The sequence below is a fragment of the Centroberyx gerrardi genome, chromosome 24 (assembly GCF_048128805.1).
Source record: "Centroberyx gerrardi isolate f3 chromosome 24, fCenGer3.hap1.cur.20231027, whole genome shotgun sequence".
NCBI classification, from domain to species: domain Eukaryota; kingdom Metazoa; phylum Chordata; class Actinopteri; order Beryciformes; family Berycidae; genus Centroberyx; species Centroberyx gerrardi.
In genome coordinates this window covers 12,643,937-12,652,079 of record NC_136020.1, presented here as the reverse complement: position 1 = coordinate 12,652,079, position 8,143 = coordinate 12,643,937, and positions in this window count along the sequence as shown.

Below are 8,143 nucleotides of genomic sequence, written 5' to 3'. Positions count from 1 at the left end.
TTACAGCTTGACTGTTTGAGTGATCTGTCTCTCAAACAGCCTCACTCCCTGGCAGGCCAATCAATCATTTTTCAATGAAGATGTCACAGCTCATTGTGTGGAGTGTTATCCCAAACAATTTCCGAGACCCTTTTAGATGATAAATTAAAAGCTAAACTTTTTGTTTCATGAAGAAGGGTGCTCACTCCAAAATACTGTCAGAATGCAGGAGGTATTGGAGGAAGGAAGTATTCTCAAAGTACATGGAGTTTTGTATCCATATGGCACAACATTTCAATACTGAATTCACCTGTTGTTAACTATTTTACTTCAGCGGAGACATTAGTAGGTACATAAAGTGTCTTTGTTGAGTGTGTTAGTCATTAAGTTTTCATTAGGCATTGTAAACCAAACAAGTCATCAAGAGGTAGTTGTTGCTCAACAAGGGACGTAATTGGTTTGTGGTTAATAGCTGATTACTCAGCCTCATACTGTGCTTTCAGACACACACGCACATACACACACACACATACACACACACACACACAGCTGTAGGCCTAATAGGGCCTCCCTAAATGCAAGTGCAGTATAGTATGCTCTCTATCAGTCACTCAACTATCAGTCTACATTGCATTGCTGTCAGTTAAAAACCTCATAGCTCCAAACACTGAACTTTTTTCAGGACTTAAGAAAAGCTTTTCAGATTGACAACCAGGTTGAAAATATAAAAAGTATTCTGAATGGGCTTCCTGAGGTGATATTGAATTCACCCAGCAAACAAAAGATCATGTAAGCCAATAAGCAATTGATTGAATGAGTAAATAATCCAACATCTGAATTGGAGCGATAAGGTTTTCACCCTACAGCTGTTAATTATTCTTCTGTTAACGCACCTCGCATGTCCTCTCTCTTGTGTTTGTGCACCAGGTCACAGGATCCTCCAGGCAGGATGCAGAAGATTTCCTGCCTCAGGAACCTGCGGAGCGCTGCTGCTCACCTCAGCCTGACACCTTACCTGACACCAACATAAACACATGATCGCATTCATATAGAACACAAACATAGTAGGCAGACATGAACGCACAAACCCAATCACATAAATACTGTACATTGCACCCATACACACACAATCAGAAGAGATAAACACACAAACACTACTCTTTCTCACAAACACACCAATTTGAACCCTTGCTCATACGCTCATACTATTTAACTGGAATCCCTTCCCTCTCTTTTTAACAGCATCACATCACCAGGTAGGGTAAGGTAGGTTAACTTCTAAATGTGATCATTTGCAGATTACTGATTATTTATTCATAATAAGTATTGCATTGGATTACACCAATTCAGTAAAAAATAATGATTATATTCAGTTACTTTTGGATTACCTGCGACATCCAGAGAATACAGTTATAACAGAAGTTACTTCTAGTAAATGTCCATTTTGCAGGCCGATTTGAATAATGTCATTATCATCATTTACAACAATGATTAACCATTATTTCAAGTTGTGTAAAAGTTTGTATGTATATCTCAGTAATCCAATAAGCAATTGCCTACCTTTTAAAAAGCAACTGCAATCCGTACACTGTGGGGTTAGGGGGGGCGGGGTTCAGTAGCTATAATGTACATTTTTGCATGTACATTTTTTAAGTGGCAGTAGAGAAGGCCTCACAGAATTTAAGCATTGAGGATGCGAGAGCGGACAGTTGTACATGGGATAGAAATGGGAATAAAACATTAAAAATAATGACTTTGTGATCAGATACAGGGACATCTTCAAGAACCAAATTATTAGGGGTAACACCAGCAGACAGAACTAAATCAAGTCTATGGCCTTTATTATCATTATTGTTATTATTGTTATATTATTCTCTGATTAGTGTAGTGTAGTGTATTCCCCCACCTCACCGAGTCTTGCATGCCACACCACCAATGCCGCAGTCAGGGCTTCGCCTCAAGGGGGCTAACTGAGGATTTGCGGGTTTTAATATTCCGCTCTTCGGTGTGTCAGCCCCCCTCCCCCCGCGCCCCCGCTGCCCCCCTCCACCCCCGCCCCCCCCGCCCCCCCAGTGCACCACGCACCACGGTTGCATTATTAAACTTGTATAAGCTCATTAGCATACAAAGCAGGGAACCTACCGCGGTGGAGTCATACATATTTATCTGGACGTGCCTGACTTGTGCGTGCACACACTTGTACTGTAACCCCTTTACACACAGGCGTGACTTGGGTTTGGCTTTCTGCTGCAGGAGATGGGAAGAAGCTATATTACAATGCAGGGAACACACACTATGAAGTGGATATCAGTAGGACTGCATCTAGCTGCCATGGATGGATATTTATTTGTGTGACTTTGGGCTACTCAGAAGAAACACAAACTCCACTCACATACATATGAGCTTCTCTTTAATACTTTAATACTTTAATAGAAATTGCCTATTTGGAAAAAGGGCAGATGGACTTTGGTTAGGATCTTTAGAGGAGTTTGCCTCAAGCATATCAAACCATTTACATCTGGAGGGATTTCAGATTCTAATAAAGCTTTTAACATTTGACTCCTGCACAGTCGTACAGAGAGAGAGAGAGAGATATGGGAAATAGGCACAAACAGAGAGCATGGCCCGGTAAATATCACCTGTGGGTTAGCTCTGCCTTTTGAATGCCTGTGAAATCAACTGCTTTCTTTCCTTTTGCTTTTCTTCCCTACAATCCCTTGTTCCCTTCCTCTTCAAATTACAGTCTCTACACGCTTCTTGTTTTTCTCAACCTTCTGGGCCGGCGCACACACACACCCCCCTTTTTGTGACGTGGACTCCTCTGTTAATATTCCTTCCTCCCCTCCTTCCTTCTTTTCCTCCCTCCTGTGAGATTGCTGTTGTGTCTTATGGCTTTTTATTCCTACGTGATGGTAGATGGGTTCATGTAGGAGTAGAAGCCACTAAACACGCGGTGAGTGCTCAACGCGCAGGCCGGCACACGCAGTGAGGTTCCTGTGGATATGACAGCTGCCATGTACACATCAATGTCCCGCCGATAATAAAGAATGCCCACAGAGTAAAAATAGCACAGTGTTACAGGCTAACACTGTGCTGCCTGCCTATCTCAGGTCATCTTTTAGACCTGCTTTGTAATTTAAACAAATCATTTTAAATGCCAAAGTCAAACGTAATAACTAAATGGATATTCTACTTGATTGATTGATTTTAAGTCAGCTGCAGTAGGCTATAACTTTGGACAAATCAGTCTGAATCCTTGGTTGTGAACAGACCTACTTTTCACAAAGATTTCCCAAATGCATGCAGGGTAAATGTGCCCTGAATTTCAAACTCACTCACACATTCCTCTGCCCCGGGGTCACTGTACAAAATTGGAAAGTTCTCAAAATAGAGATCAGGAGGAGTGGACGCTACAATTGCAACATCTTGCCAAGGTAGGTCATCAATGTTATTTACTAATGCACAGAATCTGATGATTAAACTAAAGGTGAGCACCTGCATGGAAGCCTGGCTTGGACGTTACAGGGAAATGGGCGAGGATATGACACTTGGGTTATCAAGTGTGTTGGATTAGGCCTAGAATAGCTCCAAAAGGCTCAGCGTTAAGTTTTGAATCCCAGAACCACCGCCCCTCTATATTATATCTTCTTAATACTGATCAGACATGCACGGACTCTGATCAGACATGCACAGACTCCAGAGTTACACTGTTCCTTTAAAGCTTAGCAAGGGGCTGAAAAGTTGAGCCTGACCTTCTGCCGACTCCCAAATTAGGTCCAGAATAAAAAAAAGGGACTTTTGGTGATCCCAACTCTGCCGAAAGCCCAGAATGGCTAATAATGAATTGCTAATAATGGTATTTATCAGCGATAACTTTCTGCCTGAACTCAAGCCAAATTCAACCAATTAAGCAAGAAATTCAAACTGTTCTGTTCCTGTTGGGTCCAGTCGGGTCCTCTGGGGTTTGGGTTTAAATGTCAAACTCTAACTTCCGTTTGTGTTGGAGCATCACTGGTGCAGAATAAGTGACTAGAATTGACTAAAAGCTAAATGGACTGCTCATGGTAGCCAAAAGATTTAATTATTAATCCCTAGATATTACATTGTGTTACGCTATTTCTGCACCAATAAGAGGTAGATAATTATTCAACTTCAAATTGCCTTTGATAAGGTCAGTTGATGTTCAATAATTAATCCAACTCTGTAACTTGTTATGATCTAATATTTAGTGGGTGGGATGAGAAGTTTCTTTTGCTTGCATAACGTATCAGTTTAATTTATTTTTCAAGTTCCCTCTCCTAAGTATTTTTTTCCCTCATAGAGACATAAGGAAGTCTGAGAGAATAGCAGAGTAGGGGAGGCACAAGAGAGGCGGTTGAGAGAGGATTCGATCCTGGGCCAGCGGGGGTCCATGGGAATCCAAAGGTGGGAGTCTTAACCATCATGGCATCTATGGGAATGAGGCTGAATTATTTAAAATACACTCGATGAGGCATTGGCATATAAAGGGGAAGTGTGTTTGAATAGATTGCTGCCATCCTCTTCGCTGCCTGAGGGTGTGTGCGCTTTTCCAGCATTCCCAGTAATGATCTGGGTGTCGGGTGTAAACCTCATATCTCCAAAATGTCTGAATTTTCTGGGATATAATAAAAAAGAGACGCATTTTCACATTGACAGCCATGCATTTTTGAAATTATGCAATGGGGTTTGCAATGGTTTTCATAGCTATTCAGGTCATGAAACTTGTTCAACCTATACAAGGCCACATAATCCTTCAGTTCAGGTAAAAATCACCAAAATTGGAGTTATGGGGTTTTCATCTGACAACTGCAATAAGGTATTTAGTATGTTTGTGTACATGTACTGTACTGTATCAGTGGTGCGCTACTGTATCTCTCCCCCTCCGGCTTCCAGTAGACTTTGATTTTCCTGTAATAAATAATGCTCTTTTGTGTTCTGTGTTTCATTTGTTCCCTGTCGTAACGTCAGTGCTGTTCAATAAATTATGAATCACGCCTGTTCAACCTGCTGCATACCTCTTGTTTCATTTCTCGATCAAACTTATTTTCAAATGCCACACACACACCCACACGTACGCATGCAAATACACACACGCAAACACACGCAAACATACACACAGCCTACACAGTTTTGATCTCTTCTGGTAAGTCATGATGTTTATCTCAAATCTCTCGTTGGATTTGATAAAACTCAGTGCACAGGCACAAATTGATACTTGAGGAAGTGTAATAGTCGACATTTACAACTCAGAGTAGGCAGTAACCACAGAATAGTCTGACTTATGTGCACATTATGTAGCTAAGTGCGTAGCACTTTAGTATCAGTAACAGTAAGTAAGCAGCAGTAATACAGCAAGAATGAAGTGGTATATTAGTAAAAGTTAGTAAGCATCAGTTCGTAGTAATTAGTATATAAGTAAGGTTATATTGCACTTGTGGGTACTGAAATACCAAATAAGGACCCAAGAAGTGCTGACAATGAAATAATAAACGCCTTAGGTTTATTGTAGTATTTAGTATTTTGCTCACACTGCCTATCATTGTCATAACTGCTCATGTTGCACAGTGTATGTCTGTCATTAATATATAATCCATGAAATCGTCCTTCGTTGTATCACAATCACATACTCTGATAGAGTGAAAATGAACATGTGTCATCATGTTATCCTATAAAGTTGTTAAAAGGCACATGAGCCGATCCGATTGTTTAGGGGAACGCTGATGCACAGAATGAATTGCAGAGGCACAGCGTGATTCTTTCACTTTCTTTTCTCAGAGATTTTCGGGCAGCAGAGCTCGCCTACACACACCAGCTGGCTGTTGTCTGGGGGGATCGCCTTAGCCGTCTCTTTTTTTTTTTTCTGATGAAACCAGAGGAAATCCACCAGCAGCCCTAGGCAGACCACACATCCTTTTTACTCCTCCTCTATTCAATAATTCTCAGTGATAGGCCTCTCTCCTTTGAGCACTGGCACCACTCCTCATTCCAATTAGTGAAAGGCAAAGAGGCCCCCTTGTTTGTCGGCACGCAAGCGGTAATTGGATAATCCCTGAAATTTGGGCGAGGGCACAAAAGGGAATCTGTAATTAAACCAGAACGTCTGTCAAATATTGACGCAGATGAGTCCTGCAAAGTACAGATAGAGAAGAGTCAACATTAGTGTGCAGGTTTTTGCATTTTTAAAATTCCACAAATGATAAACCAAAGTTTTATATATATAAGGGCAAATTATGGCATTTTTGTCACTATATAAAACGTGAGAAATCAGAACCGTCCTAATATTAAGGTGAACACCCTTTCGCATAATCCATGTCTTGTCTCAACACTGTCTCCTCCTGCTTATTTCCATCTCCCCTTCATGTGTGCAGTGGATTTTATCAGTAAGGGAGCGGAGGCTTGGCTTTCAGCTGGATTGACCAGATCAGTGTGTTTCATGGGAAGAGCAGGTGTTGCAGTACAGTGTGCATCACATATCACCAAATGAAGAGTTTCATTCCAAAATGAAATATCCACCACTAAGAAAAGTGACACCTACTCTTACAAAATGAAAATTACCATACTCCAAAACAATATAAATATATTTTTTATGGGATAGTAGATAACTTAAGCTCTTGGTTGACTAAAAAATACTTTTTCAGAGTAGATAATTTTGCTGTTGAATGATGAAAGTTCAGGTAATGATCATACCCTGCCAAAACAGATAGCCTATATAGCATTTTGGAAACAGCATGACCTGTAGACTTCCCATTGTGAGAACATTATGCTGAGTTACACAGATTTTTCTCAACATCTTACCAAACCCATCACAACTAGATGTCTCCTCTCACAGTCCACTTAATGAGAGTGTAGCGTCAGCGTTCTGGCTGCAATTACAGTGCTTAGGACTCTTTAATGATATGTTAATGGCTTGGCTGTATTACCTCTCAGCTGCCCAAACAACATTAAATACCCTGCGGCTGATTAATCCGGCATCCACAGAAAACCCCAATTAGAGAGAAAATGTTTGATTCTTGTTCTGTCAACAACTTTGAGCAAAACAGACATGCAGTAAACGAAATACTCCATTTACTCAATTTATTCCTTTATTATATTGAAAACAGACTACCTTGTGAGGGCTTTGTATTATATTTTAGTCATTAGGATGATGCTCTTACACAGTGATTTCAAATGGGTGACAGTTTCAGTACCTTGCTCAAGGGCACTGTGACTTGTGTCTTCATCAAAGTCAGAGATGGAGAGAGGCGATGGCAACATCTTAAATAACTTGCGCTAATCAAGTACGCATCTCATATTTTCTCGACTTAAAACAATCTCAACACCATGAAAGCGATCTCCACATAACTGCAAGTCAACATAATCTAATTAGCAAGACGATCCTTGACAGAGGTGCGAGGGCAAACTTTAAGGAAAACACTGCCAAAACAATGCTGACATCCTCTTCAATTTCCATAAACTAATGATCCGGATCTCATTCCAAAGCGCAATATTCATTTGATAAACATCACATGTTTTTTCACTCGCCCAGTATTAACATTGGTGTCAGATACAATTAATCTGTGACACGTTTACAGCAACTCCTGGTACAGCTTCACTCTTGTCACCACATGAATGCTGTTGACTTAACATTCACAGGGCAACAGTGAATATTAATATGGAACATCTGAAGTCTAACAGGGGGGAGGAATTAAGTCTGCAGGAGGCCATGGAGTCAAGTCAAGTCAACTGAGGAGACACCATCCGCTGCACAGGCACATACAAAACACACAGACAACAACAGGAGTATAGTCGGAGGAGGAGGAGAATGCTGATGAGTAGTAGTAGCAGTAGTAGTACTTGAAGTAGTAGTAGTAGCAGTAGTAGTAGTAGTAGTAGTAGTTAGAATAGGAGTAGTAGCAGTAATAGTAGTAGATGGAGTAGGAGTATTAGTAGTATTAGAAGTAGTAGTAGTAGCAGTAGTAGTAGTTGATGGAATAGGAGTAGCAGTAGCCTAGTAGCAGTAGTACTGGAAGCAGTAGTAGTAGTAAATGTAGTAGGAGTATTAATAGCAGTAGTAGTATTAGTAGTAGTAGCAGTAGTAGTATTAGAAGTAGTAGTAGTAGTAGTAGTAGATGTAGTAGGAGTATTAGTAGCTGTAGTAGCAATT